The sequence below is a fragment of the Vulpes lagopus genome, chromosome 2, assembly GCF_018345385.1.
Source record: "Vulpes lagopus strain Blue_001 chromosome 2, ASM1834538v1, whole genome shotgun sequence".
NCBI lineage: Eukaryota > Metazoa > Chordata > Mammalia > Carnivora > Canidae > Vulpes > Vulpes lagopus.
This window is the reverse complement of record NC_054825.1, coordinates 10,822,153-10,845,925: the sequence shown is the minus strand read 5'-3', so window position 1 is coordinate 10,845,925 and position 23,773 is coordinate 10,822,153.

Below are 23,773 nucleotides of genomic sequence, written 5' to 3'. Positions count from 1 at the left end.
GTTTTTTTTTTTTTTTATTTTTTTATTTTTTATTTCTGATAGTCACAGAGAGAGAGAGAGGCAGAGGCATAGGCAGAGGGAGAAGCAGGCTCCATGCACCGGGAGCCGGATGTGGGATTTGATCCCGGGTCTCCAGGATCGCGCCCTGGGCCAAAGGCAGGTGCCAAACCGCTGTGCCACCCAGGGATCCCTGACGCTACTTGTTGAACGCATGATGAAGACTGTTTCCCGTCATGACCACTGAACTACGCTATTTTTAACCTACAGAGGCAGACTTTCCCTTGGCTGTGCATGCCATTTGAATAGTTCTCTCCAGCATTGATGTTTGCCCTGAGCCAGCCATACCTGCCACCTACTCTCCACATGGAACCAATGGCACTAGAGCAGGTCATTTGCTTGTCAGGACATATTTGGGTTACCCCCAATAATGGGAATGATTGTAAGCATACTTCCCAATAAGATAAATCCTCCTAGAGTGAGTGGGGAAAGCGTTTTCATGCTCAAGGCCCCATTATTGCATTCCCCAACTCAAGGAGGTGTTCACTGCTCCCTTCTGGAGCTCAACCCTCAAGGTGACAATGCCTTCTGCCTCTTTTGGCTCCCATGAATTTCTTTCTACTCTATCATTTGTTTTCTCATAGCTTCTTCTTTTTTTTTTTTTTTTTAAGATTTTATTTATGTATTCATGAGAGACACAGACAGAGGGAGAAGCAGGCTCCCGACGGGGAGACTGACGTGGAACTCTATCCTGGGACTCCAGGATCACGCCCTGAGCCAAAGGCAGATGCTCAACCACTGAGCCACCCAGGTGTCCCTTCCTCATAGCTTCTGTGCCCATGGAATTTTTACCAACTCATGGTTCCTACCAGCTTACGATTACCACACTCTGCTTTCCGGAGAGAAGTAAGTGCTTGACTTACGGACACCAGGTTGGTTCCTGTTGCCAACAACATAGGTAATGCAGATTTTTTAGGTTTTCAGTGAAAGCTACTCTTGATCAAGTTAACACATAAATTATTGAGGCTGTGAACTGAACACCAAACAGTTTACACTGGGAGTCAGAAATTTACCAAGTCATTTCCTCATTAAAAGAGAAATCACCGTGAACAGCCACCACAGGCTTGGTGATATTAGCATTTTAAAACAATTGAATGCATTCTTTCATCTTTTATGCTGTTATGGACTTTAATGGAGTAAACATAGCAGGAAAAAAAGTTAGTAAAATATGAAAGAGAGAAATTAGGCAGACTGCTAATCCTTTAGCAGAATTAAACACAGACGCCTCAAAGGTATTTCTGGGCTGCTTTACAGAAAATAGCTAAATAATTAATTCACTGTATGTATCCTCCTGTGGCAGCAAATGCCAAATCTCTTTAAAATGTTGTTACATTCGTTTTTGGGTTTCTCTGGAAAGTCACATGAGGAAGGGCTTTTTTAGGTGGCAATATCCAGATTCTCTGCAATGTTTTAGGGCTGTCATTTAGAGGAAGTAAAAATTGTCTTGGCTGACTGGGCAGCCAGCCCTGGCCCTGGGGAAATGCTAGTCAAGGAGCGGGGAGCAGATTGCCATCGCTCTGGTTTCTTGGGAGGAATGTCTTCCAATGACAGAATGGCCAGGTGTTGAATCTGAGAAGCTATAAGCTTAGCTCTGGACTTATGGGTCTGTAGGTCTGTAGATGAGGAAATGGGAGAGTCATCAAAAGCAATCCTGGGGAGAGGGTAGCTCCCCTTACCTGACCCAGATTATTTACCTAGGGAAATGCATCCCTTCATCGACATATGTCTCTGAGCACCTACTGTGTAGCTGGTGCTGTGCTGGGTACTGGGGCAATTTGGTGGTCCGCATGCCAGGCTTGGTCCCAGCCCTTGGAGGAGTGCATTCCAATGGACAGTAATCAAGCCCTAAAACACATTTTGAGAAGAGCTGGAGCAACAAAGTGTGTTGTGACAGACATCAGAAAAAAGGAGGCAAACATAATACCAGCAGCTGTGAAAGAGCTTTTATTCACTAAAAGAAGGAAACCTCTCAGTTTTTTAAGAATTCAAATTTGGATGAAAGTCATCCAAAATAGGCAACTCCATGAGGTTAAAAGAAAGGCCTGGATGAAGACATATTGAGCAAATATCAGCAAATGATGCTAACATCACAGGAAGATGAATTCAAAGCCGAGGATTAAAATAAGGCAGAAGTGGCACTTTGTTCTGAAGGGTATCATCCACAATAAGATCACAATTATCACTCATCTAGACCTTCAGGTTGTTAGCACACAGAATAATGGGTGCCCTAAAGATGGGCAGGTATAATTTCTGGAGGCTCCAAGAATGTGACCATGACAAAAGGAACCTTGTAGATGTGTTTAAGGACCTCAAGATAGGGAGGTTATCCTGGATTATCAAGAGGGGTCCAGTGTAATCACAAGAGTCCTCTAAGTGAAAGAGGAAGGCAGCAGGGTCAGAACATGGGATATGATGTGAGTGGTGGAGTTTCTGGATTTGAAGATGGAAGAGGACCACAAGCCAAGGAATGAGGGCAGCCTACGGAGCAAGGAAGGGAAAGAAGTAGATTCCCCCCTAGAACCTCCAGAAAAAATTGCAACCCTGCCAATTCCTTGATTTCACCCGGGCTAGTCTTCCAACCTCCAGAACTGTAAGAAAATACATGTTTGTTGTTTGACTACGTTTGTGGTCATTTTTTGCATCAGTATAGAAAACCAATACATGTACCAAATAACAAAGCATCAAATTGTGTAAAGAATAAAGAGTAGGGACTGCAGTGAGAAATATACAGAATCATAAAAGAGATTTTTAATTCATTCCTGTTAACACACAAAACTGGGTTTGAGATTGCTAGCTGCTCATCAGAATCTGTGATCTTCTCTTCTTCCCAAGTACACCACTGGACTACATTCTCCAGCTTCCTTTGCAGCTGGATATGGCCATGTGACAGTTCCAGCCAATGTGATATAGGACATATCTGGGCCAAGAATTTTAAGAAGCTCACTCTGTCTCTACCTCCCAATGACAATGATGGGGCCTTGGGAGATGGAGGAGTCTCAAGGTGGAAAGAGCTGGGTCCTTGAATCACTTTGTGACCAGTATATTTTATGAAGGTGAGAAATAAGCTTCAATATATGACAATGATATGGCAATATACATTGTCATATCCGCTGATGGAGACTACTCCTTATTGTCAAGTAGTTACTCCACATTTATAAAAATTGACCATATAACTGGTCATGGGGAAAATCTCAATAAATTCCATTTGGTCAAAAGTTTAAGACTACATTTTCTAAACACAGTAGAGCAAACATAACTGACAAAAAAAAAAAATATATAGGTCTTCGCTTTTCCTCCCAAGTCCAGTATCTTCACAAAAAAAGAGGAAAAGATTTCTTAAATTGCCCTTTATTTCTCTTTTCATCATTTTCTATAATATTTGAAATTTCTTATTTGATTCTGACATTATTTCTTAAGAACCTTAAGGCAATACCACTGCAGGGGTAGAAATCAGATCAGTGATTGCCAGAGACCCGAGATAGAGGAAGGTGACCCACAAAAAGCATGAGGGAACTTTTTGGGGTGATGAAACGTTCTGTATTTCCATCGTGGTCCCACTGCCTTACCAAATGCACTGAACCACAAGTCCCAAACAGCGTTCATTCTCCTGATTATAGATTACACCTTAATGAACCTAAATTTAAAAACTAAAGTCAATATCAATTGAGATAATAGAGTATATTTATGAGTAGTGGAACCCTGGATTATTTTTTTCTTTTCTGGTATCAAAAAAATGCACTAATGTTTTTGAGACTGCCTGTCTGCAGTGAGTGGTGCCCTGAATCATCTGGTTTTCATATCTGGCTGTGTTGTACTTGGAATTACCACGGCAAGTTGGAAAATCGCCTATCACATCGGCGTCTGTCAGAACGCTGCTGCACCAGTATCCAGGCTGTACCGCAAAATTCTAATATCAAGGAACATCTGGTTGTTCTCTCATTTGAAGAGGGAGGCAAATCACCTCTGCATTACCACATTCCAAGCACGAGGTTCAGCAGAAGGAATAGAAACCCTGCTGGGCACATCCTGAGACTGGCACCATCTCCAAGCTCTGCATGTACCTCCTCCCGACTGTAAGCCAGGCCAGCACGCAGGGGGCTGCCCTTGAAAAGCAACCATCCTGGTGCTCATTATCTAGAACTTTCTAAAAGTGGACCATTTTATTTTAGAAAGGAATGTCAACAAGAGTCAGATACAGTTTTAACCAATATTTAACAAAGATGACATCTCCCTTCCCCAACATATTTAAATATGATATGAGGATGCTAAGATACCACTCAGTGCTTTGGAGGGTCAGTAGGGAAACGCTGGCTGGTGTGTCGGAATGCCATGGAAATGGTGTGGGCTGGTGGTCGGGGCCTCCGTTGCTGGGCCCCGCCTGCCTCTCCTGTGCCATCTCCTCCCACAGCCACTCCATCATCACTAATGCTTGAGCAGTGCCAGTCTGCAGGTTTCAGATCTCCAGGGTGGTGCATTGACTCATGCTCTTCCCTTGGCATCCACATCTGTGCCTCGATACCCTTCCTCATCCGTCTGTCGCCTCCAGGAAGCTTTCCCGGAATCTTCTGGCTCAGCAAGGACCCCTCATTTTTGTGTTTATTTTCCTGTGCCTGTGACTACTTTATCACTCACCAAAAGGCACCAAGAGTATGTGTCCCTGTGTCGTCTCCTAACCTGATCTGGGAGCTCCAAGAAGGCAAGTTCTCTGTCTCACTGGCTTCGTCTTTGAGGCCTTCATGCAGGTTATAACTCTCCTTAGGACTTAACAGCTTCCTGAACTGAAACAGGAGAAGCTTCTCTCCGGGCTCCCGGTCTTTGCTCTCTTTCTCTCCCCTTGCTGACCATGTGGGCATGGCACAGAGTACTGGGTGCAGTCGCAGATGCTGCTGGGACAGGTGAGGAGGGCAGGGGTCAGGACCCCGAGGGAAGGATGAATCTGAGAAGCAATCGTGGCTTTGCTCCAGCACCCTGTTAATGAAGACATCATTTTACTGATGTCACTACCTACAAATTCAACCAACCAAAAATGACTTCGCCCCCTGATATGTTGAGCTAATCTATTTTAGAATCCTGGAAGGAAAATGAACAAATAAAAAGGACAATGTAGCATATACAACAGATTAAGGGAAATTCCAACATTAAGCTTGACTATAATCCTGTCACCAGCTATGACTGCGCCCCTATCTGGTCTATAGAAATGCTGAGCTTCTTTTCAGCTGTGAGACCAAGGGATTGAGGAGGACATTTTACCTTACTTCCTGGTGAGGGTTAAGACCTGTGGACAAGGGGTATCCTTGGGTGGCTCAGAGGTTTAGCACCTGCCTTTGGCCCAGGGCGTGATCCTGGAGTCCAGGGATCGAGTCCCACGTCGGCTCCTGGCATGGAGCCTGCTTCTCCCTCTGCCTGTGTCTCTGTCTCTCTCCCTCTCTATGTCTATCATGAATAAATAAATAAATAAATCTTAAAAAAAAAAAAAGACCTGTGGACAAGGAAAACGGAAGTACATTGGTTGGTTGAAAGCAGGCCCAAGGTCAAATGGTGGATACACAGGCAGGTATCCTGAACTTTGGATAAAGCTCAAATGCCGAATCAGTACTAAGCCGAGAGTCAGAATCCAAGAACCACTGACCCGAGTGAATGAGGAAGCAAATCAAGGCAGGCTGGAAACTCTAGGAAGATGGCCCAGATGGAGCTGTGTGGCTGGTGGGGTTTTCAGCAGGGTAGGTCATCAGAATCTTCTTTCTACTTCTCCTCCTCCCGAGATATCATGGATAAGAATTAGCTGAGTGTTCTTTCAAAACAACCCAAACAGTTCAAAACATGCATTTCTATTTGGGTGTGTACATGTGTGTATTGTGTGCAAACAGGCATAGCTTCTGTTTCTCTTTTTAAAAGATACATAAATAGAATCATTCTTGATGCAGTCAAGTGTTACTGGACATTTTTTCCCCCCACTGGGCACTATGTCTTGTGGATCTTTTTTTTTTAAAGATTTTATTTATTTATTCATGAGAGACAGAGAGAGAGAGAGAGAGAGAGGGAGAGAGAGAGAGGCAGAGACACAGGCAGAGGGAGAAAAAGGCTCCATACAGGGAGCCTGATGTGGGACTCGATCCCGAAACTCCAGGATCACGCCCTGAGCCGAAGGCAAACGCTTAACTGCTGAGCCACCAGGTGCCTCTGTCTTGTGGATCTTTATATGCCATTACAACTTGATTAAAATCATTAAAAAAATTATTCCAGAATATACCACATGATATGGTGGTACCAAAATGTATTTAATACATTTCCCTATTGATAAATAATTTGTTTTTTTATTATTCAGTTTGGGGCTATTTGCACAGCTACCTTTCTTATTACACATACTTCTCTATAGATGGACAAGTATATTGGTAGGAAAGACCGTTAAAAATCATTGCAGTGAAAAGATATATTTTAAATTCTGCAAGTTGTTTATAGGTAATTCTGCAAATTACCTTTGAAAAAACTTACTAATTTTTGTTCCTACCTTGGTATATGGCTTGTCTGTCCACAACATCACAAAGAGATGTTGTTCTGAACCTGAGGCTTGGTACTTGTGTTCAGCTTGCCTCTGTTTCCTGGGTCGCCAACACATTATCTGATGAATAAATGACCCTTTTCTCCTGCTAACTCCCATATTCCCTCCACACTGTCACTTAAATTAGTGTCACTTCTTCAGGCAGGTCTCTCTGATGCTCTAAACTAGGCTTGATCTCTCTATTACATGCTTGCATTGTAGCCTTTATTTCCTTGTCTTTATGTAGGTTTTGAACAATTATTTGTTTACTGTTTGTATTCCACCCTAGATTCACTCATTTATTGTTACGTTTTTATTCACTCATTCATTCAAAATGCTGACTGACAAAATGGAGGGCTGGTCTAGTGTAGGGATTTTTTTTTTTAAGATTTTATTCATTTATTCACGAGAGACACAGAGAGAGAGGCAGAGATATAGGCAGGGGGAGAAGCAGGCTCCCCTTGGGGAGCCCGATGTGGGATTGATCCCTGGGCCCCGGGATCACGACCTGAGATGAAGGCAGACACTCAACCGCTGAGACACCCAGGCATCCCTAGTGTAGGGATTAAGAGCACAGCCACTAGGATCAAACTTCTTGGGTTCAAAAGTCAACCTTGTCTCTTTTCACCCTGTAAGACCAAGTTATACAGCTTCTCTATGCCTCTATTAGTACCTGCTTTATAGGCTTATAGGGGTGATTAATTGGGAGAGTGCACATAAAACACTCCAAAGGGCAACTGGCATATAGTAAGTGCTAAATAAATTCTATTATGTCTTATAATAAGCCAGGCAGTGTGCCAGGTGCTTGGGATCCTGTAAGGAAGAAGGCAAAGAGCTGTCAAAAAATCAGAATAATTTCATATCACCTATAAGGGAAATAAATGCAGGGCAGGCTGGGAAGGGGTGATTTCTCTTAGAGTGGTTAAGGGAAGTGACTTATGAACTGAGGCTAGAAGTATGGGGGAGGCATGGACTCTACAAAGAGTCAGGGGAAGATGATTTTAGGCAGAGGAAACACTAAGTGCAAATATCCTGAGGGAGGAACATGGTGTATAAGAACAGAGCCTATATGATGGGATAACGGAGAGCAAAGGGAAGAGGTCAGGTCTGGAGCCTGTTCACCATAGTATCCCAGTGCCTAGTAGATGGCATACCAATGTGTAGGTCTTTAACAAATTCATAGAATAAATAAATGAGTGATGAATGAGTGAAGAATGGAAGAGATGGTATGAATGAGTTAGAGGCTTTGATCTACTCTCACGTACCGTCTTCCCATTTTTGTTCATTCTAGCCTCTAGAGAAGAAGCAAGTGAGTATGATCTTTGGTGTCCTTACTTTTGGAGACTGAGACAGGTGAGTAGACACTTTAGTTTGGATGGGACTTGAAAATCACACATGGCACCTGGTACAGTCATTCCTACCAAGAAACCAAGCTGTCTGGAAGAAGGAATTCCTGTGGGTCCTGTGTACAGAAAAGGTGACAGTGGGCATTTTCACCAGACAAGCCTGGAAGGGTTTCCAAAGAAAATTTCCATTTCCAAAAGTGAAGTCATTTGCCCTAAAGCAAACCTGAAGCTCAGAGTTCAGTCACCAGGCATTTCTCCCTTGTGCCAGCATGGCCTGGGGTTTCCCCTCAGTGACTGGTGTGCTGTGCTCACCTCTGCATAACTGTGTGTAGCCAAGTGTCCATAAACATACCCACTGTACAAATCTCACCCTGGTCTGATCCTCTGGTGCATGGGATTGCCTAAGGCAGCAGAGGAGGAATATTAAATATCCATGTAGAAGAGAAATAGGGTCCAAATGAACGGAAACATAAAGACCTGGATCTATGGGATGCCTGGGTGCTCAGTGGTGAGCATCTGCCTTTGGCTCAGGTCATGATCCCAGGGTCCTGGGATTGAGTCCTGCACTGGGCTCCCTATGGGGAGCCTGCTTCTCCCTCTGCCTATGTCTCTGCCTCTTTGTCTGTCTCTCTCATGAATAAATAAATAAAATCCTAAAAAAAAGTAAAGACCTGAGATGGGATTAAAGAAACATGATGAACACTGCTTTAGCACTTTTTCAAATTGTTGTTAAGTGTAGACTGTCTGATTTATTATTATGACCATCTTAAAATGAAAAAAAAAATAGCTTACTAGTGGCAAATGATCCTCAGCTGAAATCCCAAGCTTTTCCCACGAGTCAGTGTTGACATTTTAATCATAAATTACAGTGCACTGGAAAATCCAATCTTCAGAGCCACTTTATTTTTCTAAGCACTTTTATGGTACAATTAAACACATCTATGTCTATATTATATTTATTTATGAGAGAAGTTAATTTTATTTAAAAATATTCCTTTCTTCATTCAGATATTCAAAATATATTTTTCAAACCAACTGCTTCCCAGGGCAAAGGTTTTTGAGTTTAATAAATCCCAAATTAGTGCAGATGAAAGTGGTTTTCATTGTTCTCCTGTTCATATTTACCAGACTTAGAGCTTTTTTATCTTGTGACTGGCTTTATAAGAGAAGTACTCCATAGAAAGTACACTCCCCTAGGGGCTGAGTTGGCCTGTTTTTGTTTTGTTTTTTGTTTTTTGTTTTCATGAAAAGGGTGATCTTGTTAATGAAACTTTCCAAATTTAAAGGGTGAGGTTGTCATGGCAACTAGAGTAAATGGACAGCTCTAATACCTGGATGAGCAGCTGCCTGGAACATTCTCCCCACTGGGGGCTATCTCTGCACCCCCATCCCTGCAATCTTTGCCTTACTGGTGCTTTGTGACTTGTTTAGTAGAGTCAGTGCCCTGGAACCTATCTTGCATGGTGTCCTATTCACAGTAGGTCCTCAACAAACGTTGCTAATGACAGTAATGAGGGTGGGGAGCAGAAGGCTGAGATAGAAGGAACAATGAATTTCGAACTGGGAAGACTTGGGACCCCAGGCAAATCACATTTGCTTCTCTGAGCCTGCTTCATTATAAAAAACAAAAAATGGGAATAGTAACATCTCTCTTGCAGAGGTATTGAGAGAATTTAATAAGATGATGTCCCTGAAAGGATCTAGGGTAGTGGCTGGCAGGGAGGAGCTCTCTGGTAGAAAGTCTATAAGGCTAGAGCAGGTGAGGGAGAGAAGGATGGAGAACTAGCAGGGGCCAGATCATGCAGATTGCCAAAGGGGCCATACTAGCCATTTTGCACTTTCTCCTAAAAACAACAGGGAACCCCCAGAGGGTTCTAAGTTACAAGGACAGACATGGCTCTGCTGTTTTAGAAACACCTTCTGGCTATAGCCTGGAGCTGGGTGGACAGCTGGTGTGTTGAGGTGGGTGCCCCAGGAGGTGGAATTTGCAGGACTTGGTGTCTGTTAGAGAAGACCAAGATGGAAGAGCTGCTCCAATGCAGAGGAATCAGGCTGGCATCCCGTGTTTTTGCTTCTACAACAGGCTGGAGAGTGGCACCTCCAATCCCAAACATTGAATAATGGCAGAGGAATGAGACTGTTGGATAAAATGTAAAAATTAACCTTTGAACACAGAGTGTGAGGGGTCTGCAGGCTGACCTGAACAGGAGGGCCAGCAGCTTGCACCAGGCCAACAAGCCCCAAGGGAGAATGTGTTTCTCTAATGAGTCTGGAGTCAGCTGGCCTGTTCTTGTGTCTCAGCCACATGCCTTACCCATCATATCGCCTACAGTTCCACAGATACTAACTGAGCACCAAGCCCAGGGACCCATGGGTGAAAGAGACAGATCTAGACCCACTAGACTTTCCATTCCAGTGTGGGCGACATAGAGCCAACATGTGACCAGATGTAGACAGGATAATTTGCCCCCATTTGAGAAGTGGAAGTAAAGAGGGTAGAGTGTTTGACAGTAGCTGGTGTGGGTGGGTGGTGGTGTGACTTTATGTAAGGTGGTTAGAGAAGACATTTAAAATCTGATGGGAAGAATGAAATATGCTGGGCAAGTCACAGTGTCCCCTGAAGCCTCAGGTTCAGCATCTTGCAGATGGGAATGATGGTGCTTTCTTTTAGATCAAATGATACCCCCCATCAAGGCAACTTTAAGCCCCACAGAAGTGACATGCTGTTACCAGGTTAACAGTGGAGGAGTGGGAAGGTTTGGGCTCTGTTCTCATGTCCTTGGTGGCACTAGAAAGAGAGAAGGGTGTTTGCTTACTGCCCAGCATTTTCCTTAGAATCAGAGGTCCTGGGATGGTGAAGGAGTCAGGCCTCATGCTCAGACCCTGTACCCCAACCTCCTCCTCTGGGACTGGGGGTGGGGACAAGGGTGGAGGGGTGGCAAAGTCCTTGGCTGTCCTGTGCTTTGTGGCCACAAGAGGGCTTACAGCCCATAAACTTTTCCTCCAATAACTCTTGCATGTTTTTTTTTTCCACACAGTTTGACTGAATGGGGCCTGACCCAGTAATGTTTGAAATTGCTGTTTAATTATGCACAGTTGCCAGACAATCATAAGCATTTCTGTAATAGCTAAACATTAATTTTAGCATCTTAATTTTATAAATGTTTAAATGTGTTTTGCATTTGCAGAGTTCTTCAAATGCAGAGGATTAAATCAAATGATTGCATTTGCAATTTTCTCGAGGTTTTTCTTGTGAAATTAAATTTCCCTACTAAAAGTTTCCTTTTGTTGTACCCTTGATCATCTGTTGGGTTCACGTTCGTAGTGGTAATTGTTCTCTCCCGACCATGTGCATGGCTGTGCCTTCCTTTCAGCCACTGGATTTCTTAGGCACCGCCGACATGTGCATAGAGCACTGCTCAGTGATTCACCGTGTGATCCTCCAGTGTCAGGCTTGAAATATGCATGAACAGGAATCTGCAATAGTGGGAACTTTGGGAGCTTAGCAATGTGTATCACTGTAAAATTTATGGTGAGATTTCCAGGTCCTCACAAGTATTGGCAGGGATATTTGGATGCGGTGCCAGCCTTCACTCAGGTGGGAAAAAAATCCCATGTTCATGATGATGTCTCCTGTTGCTAGGAGGTCAGCAGATAATCGTGAACTTCCCTCTCTTGAGCACCCTGTCCTGCTGTACTTCTCCTGAGCATCAGTCACGCCAAGAAGGGGAGGCTCAAGGCAGTCACAAGGAGGAGAGGTTTCCAGCTACTGACTCCAGGAGCCTTCAATCATCATTATTAGTCACAATCTTGTGACTTGTAATATCCATCACTTAGATATCTGGATGGGGTTGGGACCTCACGTTCCCAAGAAACCTCCTGAGTAGAGGGGACCTTTCCATAAGGCTGGTGATACCCCAAAGAAAAAGATTTCAAGAATAGATGCCTTTTTTTTTTTTAAGTATCACTGACCTTAGTTTCAAAGGTACAACACAGTGATTCTACGACTCTCTATATGATGCAGTGCTCACCACCAGTGTGGCTCCCATCTGTTACTATGGGATGTGTCAATACATCGACTGTATTCCCTATCCTGTACCTTTTGTCTCCATGACTTATTTGTTCTATAACTGGAAGCCTGTACCTCTCATCCCCATTCGCCTATTTGGCCCATCCTCCCACATCCCTCCTCTCTGGCAACTACCGGTTTGTTCTCTGTATTTATAGGTCTCTTTCTGGTTTGGGTTGGTTTGTTGGCTTCTTTTCTCAGATTCCACATATAATGAAATCATGTGGTGTTAGTATTTCTCTCTGACTTCTTTCACCTGGCACGATACCCTCTAGGTCCATCCATGTTGTTGTAAATGGTGAGATCTCATTCTTTTTTATGGCTGACTCACGTTCCCTTGCATAGACAGCACCTCTTTATCCATTCATCTATCGATGGACACCTAGGTTGCTTCCATACCTTGGCTACTAAGAAATAATGCTGCAATAAACATAGGGGCGAATATATCTTTTTGAACTAGTGTTTTTGTTTTCTCTGGGTAAATACCCAGTAGTGGAATTCCTGAATTGTATAGTATTTCCAATATTTTGAGAAATATTCTCCATTCCGTTTTCCATGGTAGCTGTACCAATTCCCATTCCCATCGGCAGAGCACAAGGATTCCCTATTCTTTGCATCCTTGCCAACATACGTTCTTTCTTGTCTTTTTGATGACAGCCACGCTGACAGATATAAGGTGAAAGCTTGTTTGTTTGTTTTTTTAATATTAAATTTATTTTTTATTGGTGTTCAATTTGCCAACATACAGAATAACACCCAGTGCTCATCAAGTGCTCATCAAGTGCCCCCATCAGTGTCCGTCACCCATTCACCCCCACCCCCCGCCCTCTTCCCCTTCCACCACCCCTAGCTCCTTTGGTTTTGATTTGCATCTCCCTGATGATTCAGGAGCAGATGTCTTTAAAGCTAAAGTGTCTCACATAAGAAGCTTGCTGGCTCTCCTCTCCCTTGGACACCTGGCTACCTGTTTTTATTCTTTGGTCTCCAGACCCAGGACCTCTGTTGACCTGGTGCAGTGGCATACTTGCTCAAGTTGGCTTCAGCAGCTGTTGTGGATGTTGTGGACTTGGGAGGGGAAGGGGGAGCATTGTGTGAATCTTGGTGGTAGAAAAGAGATTCTAGAAGTTGAGAGAGGCTTGTCCTTGGCCTAGACTCAGCCAATCTGATGCCCTCACCTGAAGTTGTGACACATGGATGAAGGGACGCTTTGAGGTAACTCTCAGTGAAAGGTAGCTCAGTCAGGGACAGGGTACATTAAGGATCTAAGGACAGTGATAAGTCAGACTGCCCTTTGGCTGTGTCACTATATTTTCTGTTGTTTGGGTTTCATTTGTTATTATTTTTTTTTTTTTTGGTCTGGTTCTTTATCTTTCCTGTCAATGTTATAAAATCCATCCAAAGAATTGCTTATTGAGCTAGCTAACTTTGGTTTCTGTTCTTTGCAACCAGGACTCTTGATGTAGCTCTGGATAGAGTAGCTCATCTTCTTTACTTGTCACTTCTTTTTTCTTATCTGAGACCGAGAGCTCTTTCTCAGCACCTGCTGCAGACTACAGGTTCCAGCTTCTTTTTGTCTCATGCAAATCATTTCTGGACACGGAAACCACAACACTCACCCAGCACTTAATGAACCTTCCAGCCAATACCTGCTCCCTGGCTCTCCCTGGATAGCTGTTCATCTTCAGACCTCTGTGCTCCCTCTTTCTAGAAACACAGCATTTGGGAGAGTGGATTTTCATGTCAGAGTCTCAGGGTTCAACTGTGTCCTCTTTGGTCACTTCTGTGTGGTGTTGTGCCCAATGCTTAATCTTTTTGTGTCTCAAATTCCTCATCTGAAAGATGGGTGTAATACTGTGTAGCTCCTACAGTTGTAATAAGAATCAAATTCATGAAGACCTGCAAAGTACCTAGGACAGTACTTGGCACATGGGGAGTGATCGATAACAAAAACTAGTATTATTAATATTACCTTGTCAGTTTGCTGTGAGGATTAATGGAGGTGATGTGTGTAATGGGTTCAGCATAGTTCCTGCTGCGGTTAATTATGATTGTCCTTTATCTGATGTATCCTTCTCATCCTTCAGATGTGGTTCAAGTCCTCTCTATGCAAACTGTCCTGACTTTACCTGCCACTGGTTGACCTAGTCCAAAGGAGCAAATGGGAAAAAAAGACAGATGGTAGTTTGGGCCAGAAATTCAGATGCTGTAGAAAAATACCCTGCCCATCAACATGGCGTGGGAGCCCATCAATATGGGCTCCCTTCGGTCAATGACATTTGTCTTTAGGCAGCCCTGTGATTGCATGTTAATGGAAAGAAACCAATCAGCAGGTACTTGTTAAGCTCATAGAGTTGGTTTTTCTGGGGTTTGTATTTTTTCTCTGATTCTATCATGCTTATTTTCTTTCTTCTCCCACGTTCTCTCTTCTTTGGTTTTAGTAGTTTTGACGGGAAAATTCCAGTCTGCGTGGGAGGATATAAGGGAAAGGTGTGTGTCCAGGAACAGGAGGACATTTTAAAGGCCAGATCAAGGTGGCTCTGGAAGGGCAAAGGTGAGGATCCAGGATTTGAACCCAGGTAGCTCCTGGAAGTCTAACTGATGGCAAAGAACTAACTGATGGCAAAGAGCAGACACAGTTTTTACTGTGGTGTGTACTGTATCTGGCTACTCTTTTCTAGAACAGTTTTCTCCAACTTGGAGTGCTTGTTAAGACACAGAACCCTGGGCCCTAGTCCACAGCTTTAGATTCAGTAGATCTGGGGTGGGCCAGAAAATGTGCCTTTTTCATGTGTCCTCAGGTGACACTGTGTCTATTGGTCCAGAGACCACATGCTGAGAACCACTGTCCTAGAGCAATGCCAACCTGTGATTGTGTGTCGACTGGAAATATGTGACTATAAGGGCTGTGTCAGTTTGGACCAAACTTGTAAAGATTTTCCAATCATGTGACTAGGGCTAAGATGTCATTTTGCACAAAAAAGGTTAGGTCTTTTCAGTGAGTAAATAGTACACATGATTATCAAGAAGAAGCCTAAACTGTGAGAAAAAAATTAAAAAAAAAAAAAAAACCCTGCCCTTTACTACTCCTAGCCTGGGTGTGCTAAGCACAAAGCAACAAAAAAACAAAACAAAACAAAACAAAACAAAACATCTCCCTCCCAAACCCACCACAAAACAAGAAACAAGTTATTTTCTTAAAAGGAACCTTAATTGTGCCTTTTATGGAATTACATAACCTTGATCCACAAAGTAAGAAAGTTACTCATTTTACAAATCTCTCAGTTCTGGTGATGTCAGCAAGGAAGATTCAGCTTTGTACTATTTCCTTTGACACTTTTAAAAACTGCCCCTGAATCTCCTCTTGCAACAAAGAGAGAGTAAGGCTGAGGACGGGCAGAAGTGACCAGAATTTAATATACTGTTTTTACTGATGTCCTATATTTTGGCATTAAACCCATCTATACCCTATTGAAATAAGCTTTGCACAAATTATGAGGCTGGACAGCCTTGGCTTGAATCGGAGCTGCCATTTAGCCGCTGTGTGACTGTGGGCAAAGTTTTGACCCTCTCTGTGCTTTGAGTGCTTCAGTTTTAAATGAGGATAAAAATAGCCTCAGCTTCAATGTTGTTATAAGGGTGAAATCAGTTAATATTTCTAAAGCACTTAGGTGATTGTCTTGACCATAGAAGTGCTGTATAAGTACTTGTAATTACATAAATCAGTAAATAACTCGGAGAGGCATGAAAAGCATTGTCTTAAAGCAAGTCAAAGGCAGAGAGGGGGTACTAGAATCCTGAGGCTGCCCTGCCCCTCTCAGCCCATGTCAGACATTGCAAATCCATGGAGGCCGGTCCCTGATTCAACTTTCTTCTTGGCCACAGCCTTCAAGGTATCCATGAACAATGCTGGATAATTAGCACTCAGGATGGAGATCCTTTTGCCCAACCTAGTCCAGACACTCCAGTGGACACAGAATGGGGACTCTGGCTGAATGAGGTGTGAACTGGCAAGTAGCTTTGGTCAGCGCAACCCCCACAGAGGCGAGGTCAGAGAAGCTGGAAGAGGGCAGTTGGCTGTAGCATCCACTCCAGGACCTTTTCATCTCCCCCAACAGATACTCTAGTGCCAGGTTGGCCATTATTTTTTTGTCCTCATTAACTAAGGGTCCCGAGGGAGCAGTGATGTGCTGTCCCCCTCAAAGCGAACCAACAGGCATCTCAGAGCTCTACAAGTGGGGAGTTGGGGCATGTCTGTTCCTCATTAGACAATCCTTTGACATGTGACCCTATTGATCAATGTTAGTGATTCTGATGTAGGTACTTCATGGAGCACATTTTCGAAAATCTTGCTTCTGTCTCTTTCTAAAGGGAGATGATATTCTTTTGCTTTTATTGTTTTAGAATCTTCTGTGTAATTCTTTGCTGGCACAGAAGTCCCTTTTGAAAGGAAGAAAATGAAAAAAAAAGTGCTGCAGATAGATATGAGTGAGGGCATTAAGAAAAAAAGAATGAATTTATAATGTGTAGAGCACTTGAAAACGTCCTTTTCTCTGATTGACCTTTTCAATTTCTCATGTGTGCCTAAATTCTTTAACTAAAAAAAATCAGAGCTTTTATTATTCTATATTAAAAAGTTCAACCCGATTTCAGTTTCTATGCCAAATTTTTAAAATAGAAAGCCAAGTGTTGGAATATTATAACTGTTTTTGTTTTAATTTTTTCTCCTAATGTCTTACATCCAGTGGAAAGCCTGCTCCATTGGTGCTTTCAACTTAGGAAAAGTCAGTTGCCAAGGAAGAACACCTGTCAGCCACAGAAAAGAGGAGGTGAGCATGCAAATGAGAGTGCAGATGCATGCAAATGAGAATTAGAATGGTAAACAAGATGAGTTTGGGGGGATGCTGGGAGTCATTCCTGTACTTGGTTCTTGGGTTGATGTAAAGACATTAAATCATTAAATTGTTCCTATGGGGGTGGGGTGCACCTGGGTGGTTCAGTGGTTGAGTTTCTGCCTTCCGCTCAGATCGAGATCCCGGGGTCCTGGGATCCAGTCTCACATTGGGCTCCCCGCAGGGAGTCTGCTTCTCCCTCTGCCTGTGTCTCTGCCTCTTTCTGTCTCTCTCATGAATAAATAAATAAAATCTTTTAAAACAATTGTTCCCACAGGGGATTTTCTTTTTATTGTGGTAAATATAAATCACACAAAATTTACTACTTAGATTCTTTTTAAGTGCACAATTTTGTGGCATTAAGTACATTCACACTGTTTACAATCATCATAGCATCCACTCCAGAACCTTTCATCTCCTCAAACTGAAACTCTGTGCCCATTAAACACTAACTTCCCTTTTTCCCCTTTCCAGTCCCCACAACCACCACTCTACTCTCCGATGCCACCAATTTGACTAGCGTAGGGACCTCATCTGAATGGAGTCACACAATACTTTGCCCTTTTGTGTTGGCTTATTTAAGTTAGCCTTATATCCTCTGGGTTCATCCATGTCATGGTGTGTGTGTTTCCTTCTTTTTAAGGGGGAATAATATCCCCTGGTATGGATACACCCCATTTTGTCTATCCATTCATCCCTGGGTGGACACTTGGTTCCTTTCACCTTTTGGCTACTATGAGTACTGCTGCTCCAAGCATCGGGTACCAGTCCTCCGGCAGTGGATTTTATTTTTTTTATTTTTAATTTTCATACCTAGCTATAGTTTTAATGAGTGAAGCACAGGCTATCCTATGTCCTTATACACATATGTTTACAAACACGTATATTTTAATGAAAGAAGATTTTACTTGAAAGATGGATCATACACAGTGTCGTTTCACTGAGTTGAGCATACAGCAATTTCCATATGCTTCTGCACTTAAGTTTACAGACACTTGTATCTTAATGAAAGACGATGTTACTTGAAATAAGGATTATACACAATGTAGTTTCAATGAGTTAAGCACAGGGCTATTCCCATACAGCAGGGGATTTTATTTTATTCATTTATTTATTTTAAGATTTTATTTATTTATTCATGAGAGTTATATAGAGAGAGGCAGAGACACAGGTAGAGAAGCAGGCTCCCTGTAGGGAGCTCGATGCAGGACTCGATCCCAGGACCCTGGGATCATGACCTGAGCCAAAGGCAGAGCCTCAACCGCTGAGCCACCCAGGTGCCCCCAGCAGGGGATTTTAATAAAAAGAAGCAATGACCTCCTCCAACCTCCCTCTGCCGAGTCTGATCCGATATTCCAGAGCTGGCAAGGGACTGTCTGTTGCTCAAGAAACGCTCAGCAGGACACTTGGCTAAACTCTTCACGGGCCAAGCTCTTCATAATTTCTCTGGGGGCCAAGTTTTCTTCTGAAGTCCATCAGGTCAGAAGTTTTCACCTTTTCCCCCACAAGGAGGCACTTAACAAGTTCTGTCGGTGGTACTTTTTTTCAATTGAATGAGATCTAAAACTTCCATCACATGAAAAAAATAGTTCCATGACATGATTTCAAACTGCAGAAAATAATAATCACGGGGATGGAGACACTAATATTATTGTTGACGTCAACCTTTTGCGTTAAATGTCGCTCCTTGTGTGTGTGCGTGTTGCCTTTGCTTTGCTCAAAGTGTTTGGTCGCAGTCAGCTAAACCATGGTGGAGCGGAAGAGAATTCCTGGTGAATTGTATTTGACATGCAAGTGGGAGGCCGGTGCTGCTTGCTAACTGTCTGACAGATTTATGATGTTGTTAGATGGGAGACAGTCGCTAGGTTGCAGTGACCTGCATCACAGAGGCGGGGCTTGTCTCTGAGCAACTTGTAGGGATTTTCCCTCCCACATGCTAATGAATCTGTAGGAGCAAGACATCAGATGAGGATCCTCTACTTTATGCGTCCTGTTTCCAAGGCTGTGATGGGGGGGCATGGCAGTCAACCTATTCCATTTGAAGGGCAGGTTTTCAAAGTTGTAGAACTCTCCGGAACAGCGGTGGGTGGTCAGACCAGAGCACCTGCTTTAAAGGATGATTTTCCTTCTGGTTTTGGTGCCTTCAGGGTGCCTTGGCCTCATTCCTCCCTTTAAATTGGCCTACAGAAGCCTCCCCCCTCCCCAAGGCAGCACTTCCCAGGAGGCTGGGCTGTTTTTGAATTCAGGTTTTAAAAAGGGCTTTGAAGGGGCTCCTGGGTGGTTCAGTCGGTTAAGCATCTGCCTTCAGCTCAGGTCATGATCCCTGGGTCCTGGGATCGAGCCTCTCATCAGGCTCCCCGCTTAGCAGGGGGTCTGCTTCTCCCTCTCCTTCTGCCCTTGCCCCCTGCTGTGCTCTTTCTCTCTCAATAAATAAATAAAATAGAAAAAAATTTAAAAGGGCTTTGAAGATAAAAGGAGGTGCCTTCTCTTCATGCGCTTCCCTCTTGATTCAATCTGGTCCCACGGCCTCTCCCTAAAGCCACCCTCAGCCCCTGTAGTTGGGATGCTGGGGGCCTGGCTGCTGCCCTCTGCACTGTGTGTGGGTCGGCTAATCCAAGAGGTCAAACAGCCTTCCTCCCAAAACGATCCCCTCGGCCCTTCAGCCATTTCCCTTCCTGGGTCCTGAGCTCATCCAGCTGGTTTAGAGCTTCCAGAACCTCACTTCCTCGGCTCTGCTAGGGCCTGGATAATCCAGGTCATTGAAATCGACTCTTCCAGAGCGCAAACTTGAACAGTGCTCAGGATGCTTGTTGGAAGTTTTTCAGAAACCACATTGCATGTTTGTGTTGCTTTTAAAAGAGGAGCTTATAAAGTTTTATGTGATTACTCTAGCTGGGCCTGTGTCAGTCCTCGTCCTTCGCACCTGCCATCCCTGTGCGCTGACACGCAGCTGCAGCCTGTGTCTCATCTGCATGGGATAGAAAACAGAGCAGCCAGTTAGTTAACGCTGTGCACGAGAAGGAATAAGACTGACATTTGGTGGCTTGATAAGGACAGAAATTTTGAAATCTGATGGCTCTGGGTTCAAGTGCTGGGTCTATGGTTTATTGGACGGTCTCACGGGGCTGGTCATTCAATCTCTCCATGCCTCAGTGTTCCCAGCTGTAGAACAGGGATGAAGTTGGTGTGAGGACCACATGAGGTGTCGTGGGCACAGTGTCTGGCACCGTTATTAAAATCCATGTGGTGGGGGAGTAGGGTGCTATCCCAGCCCACCCCCACCCCTCCATACTCACCATCTTTTGTATAACGATCTCTTAGCTTCCAGCTGCAAACACCTGCAACTGTGTGCTGACATCTTTCTGGTCATCGTCACCTGCTTGGCTGGAGCTCTGAGAAGGCCAGAAGTGCCCAGATGGATCTCCTTGGTGCCCCAGGGGTGACACTGACCTAGAGACAAACAGTAGAACCCCAGATCCTGGGTGGGGTGGGGGTGGGGGTGACTTTGAGACATGCTTTCCTGGAGTCCCCCAGCAGGAATGCCCACAGTGTCACCTGCTGTCCTCTCTATTCCATCTCGTGGGCGTACTTTCCTGCAGGGCCTCCTGGGATCACTTCCTAAATAAGCTACAAGTACTAAGACCCTTGTCTCAGGGTAGGCTTCTAGAGGGACCCAAACTAAGCATTTTTATGACTAGAAGATGCTGCCTCAGTTTCCCCTTAACATCCCACTCATGCTGTGTGTTGTCCAGATTGCACAGAAAAGACACAACTCTGTTTTCATGCAGGTACATAGTTACAAATGCCAACAAGGGATTTTTAAAAAGGTTTTATTTATTTGTTAATGAGAGACACACACAGAGAGAGAGACAGAGACATAGCAGAGGGAGAAGCAGGCTCCCGATGGGGACCCTGATGTAGGGCTTGATCCCAGGACCCTGGGACCATGACCTGAGCCAAAGGCAGACGTTCAACCACTGAGCCACCCAGGTGCCTGTTAACTAGGGATTTTTAAGATCTCACTTAAGAGCCACTGGGTGGCTCAGTCAGTTGGGCACCCGACTCTTGATTTCGGCTCAGGCCTTGATCTCAGGATCGTGGGATGGAACCCTGTGTCAGACTCTGGGCTCAGCTCAGAGCCTGCTTCTCCCTTTCCTTCTGTTCCCCGTCCCCTGCCCTCTCTCTTTTAAATCAGTAAATCAATCTTGAAGATCTCACTGTGCAATCATGGTATACATTCCTGAGTTAAACTTCCAGAAGCACGAGAAATGGGTAGTACTTGTTTTCAGAGCTGAATCATTGACAAGATCCAATAACCACTTGTTGGGGAAGGTCATGGAGAGGATGTGAACTCAGGTTCACCTGCCAGCAGGACACGGAGAAGGCTCCTCACCCACTCTCCTGTGGTTGGAATGTGAGTCCTGGCTGCTGTCCTCACAGTGGGATCCACTTTCAAGAGCACGGCCTTGAGACAAACAGCACATGTGACTGAACCCAATTTGGGCCTTTATATGAATTTTTAAGATTTGGCAGGCAGGTCTGGAGATCTACTTATCTCCCAGCACCCGAGACAGCCCTGTATATAAGGTCCTTTGCTGCTGCTTCTTTTTTAAAGATTTTATTTATCCATTTGAGACAGAGGGATACAGGGAGAGAGAGAGACAGAGAGAGAGAGACAGAGTGAGAGAGAGAGAGATGACCAGGGGAAGAGGAAGTGGGAGGAGAAGAAGCAGACTCTGCAATGAGCCAGGAGCCTGACGCAGGGGATCCCAGGACCCCGAGATCTCGAGAGATCATGACCCAAGCCAAAGGAGAGACCCTTGACCACCTGAGCCACCCAGGTGCCCCAGTTCCTCTGCTTCTTAAAGGGGCCGCCTACCCACCTGGAGTGGCCTGCCTCTTCTTCCCCATTTGCCCTGCCCTCTAAGGAGGGGGGCCAGTTTCAGGTTTCCCCGGGGAAGCTCCCCAGGGTTGGTACCAGCACCACTTGCATTCCAGAAGCCATCGTCAAGCAAGAAGCAGTGGAACCTTTTGGAAAAAGAGCAACATAGCTCTGGCATCCAGGGTTCCCTGGACGGGCCTGCTGCCCAGTTTGCATGATGCGAATGTCGGTGCAGTCACCTGTCGCTGCCCAGCTGGCTGTTGCGAAGTGACAGGGGCGTGCACTGGGCAGACAGTGGTGTCCTTGTTTGTGTATTTAGTGCAAAGGAATGTGCAGAAGCCAGAATTTGTAAAACGACCAGCGCGGAGCACAGGACTCCTAATCACTGCCACGGTCATGGAGAGGTCACATGGAAGACGGGGTTGCGTGAAAATGAACTCCCGTGGCTACACCAGTTCACATGGTAAAAATCGCTGAAGAATCACATACAATCATGTTTCTGGTTTTTGTTTTGATTTTTTTAAAAGCCATTAGGTGTGTAGTATATCCAGCAGCTGTCTCCTCCAACTTCCCCCAATTTTTATCTGTTGCCAATAATTCTTTGATGCTGTGAGTGTTTGCAATAAAAATTGAAGTGTAGTGGTTGCTGGTGAAGGCCCACTCCCTGCGGGGTGTTTCTGTTAGTGGCCAGTGGCCGGGCCACTCACCTGGCCACCCCCTCCCCTGCTTTGGAGATGACTCAGTGATTGTACACATGCCTGGCTGCCCTACCTGGGGACACAGCTGGGACCTTGGCCCATTATAGACCTGCATCAGCTGGCCGGGACAAAACCAAAGGAAGTCTTCTGGGTGGCGGGCCTCTCCATGTCACTTTTCCCTGTGTGGATGAGAGATGTTGTCCGTGTTTAGATGTAATGACGAAGCACTTGAATGGGAGGGAGGGCTGTCACCTTACTACTTGGACAGAGGTCAGAAAGAGGGGAGAGGCGGCACCCAGTTTCATTAGCATCCTTTGCATGGAGAAGGGGAAAGCGTCCTGCGAATATCACTTATTACTCAAGTGTCAGAACATCTTGTGTCCTGGAAAGTTATAAAACAGACCTGTGAATTGAGTAAGGAGATGAGGCTCAGTAAAACGGAAGGGGCCAGCTTTGTGCTGGAGACACTGCTCTCTCCCCCTGTCCTGCCCTGACCATTCCTGGTCACAGACGTGACCCCTAGAGGCCAGGGAGGGACGGAATCACTCTGGACTAGAATTTTGTTCTACGGCTGGTGGTGGACAGAACAGCCACTTCCAACTATTTTCCCAGCATGTACCATCTATGTAGCACTTAGTTATTAGCTTCTTGCTTTGTGGGTGTTGATCTTGCTTGTCTAACTGAACCCTTGTGGCCTCTACCTTCTGTGTCCCCCCATATCCCTCACCGGTCCTTGGCACATGGCAGATATTTGGCAAACACTCTGTGATTGATATAAGATTTGGGACCCCTGGGTGGCTCAGCGGTTGAGTGTCTACCTTTGGCTCAGGGCGTGATCTTGGGGTCCCAGGATAGAGTCCCACATCGGGCTCCCTGCAGGGGGCCTGCTTCTCCCTCTGCCTGTGTCTCTACCTCTCTCTCTGAGTCTCTCATGAATAACTAAATAAAATCTTAAAAAAAAAAAAAAGATATAAAGATTCAATCAGGTCTTAGTGACAGAAAAAAAAAAAAAAATCCCAGTAAAGCCATCATAAACAGAACCAGGAAGGTGGTGGCTCACGTCACTGGGAAGTCCAAGTGTTAGCGTTTTTCAGCAGAGCTTGTCTCCAGGCCTCATACAATGGTCATGGTGCCTGATTCTTCCAAATCTTACCTCTGTTTTTCTCCCTGTTAGCTTCATTCTCAAGATCTGTGTGATGGCGAGATGCCAGCTTTCTGAGAGTCACATAAAAATTACAGACCCTCACAGAAAAAGAAACACATACGCCAAACTTTAAAACAATTCATGGGGGTT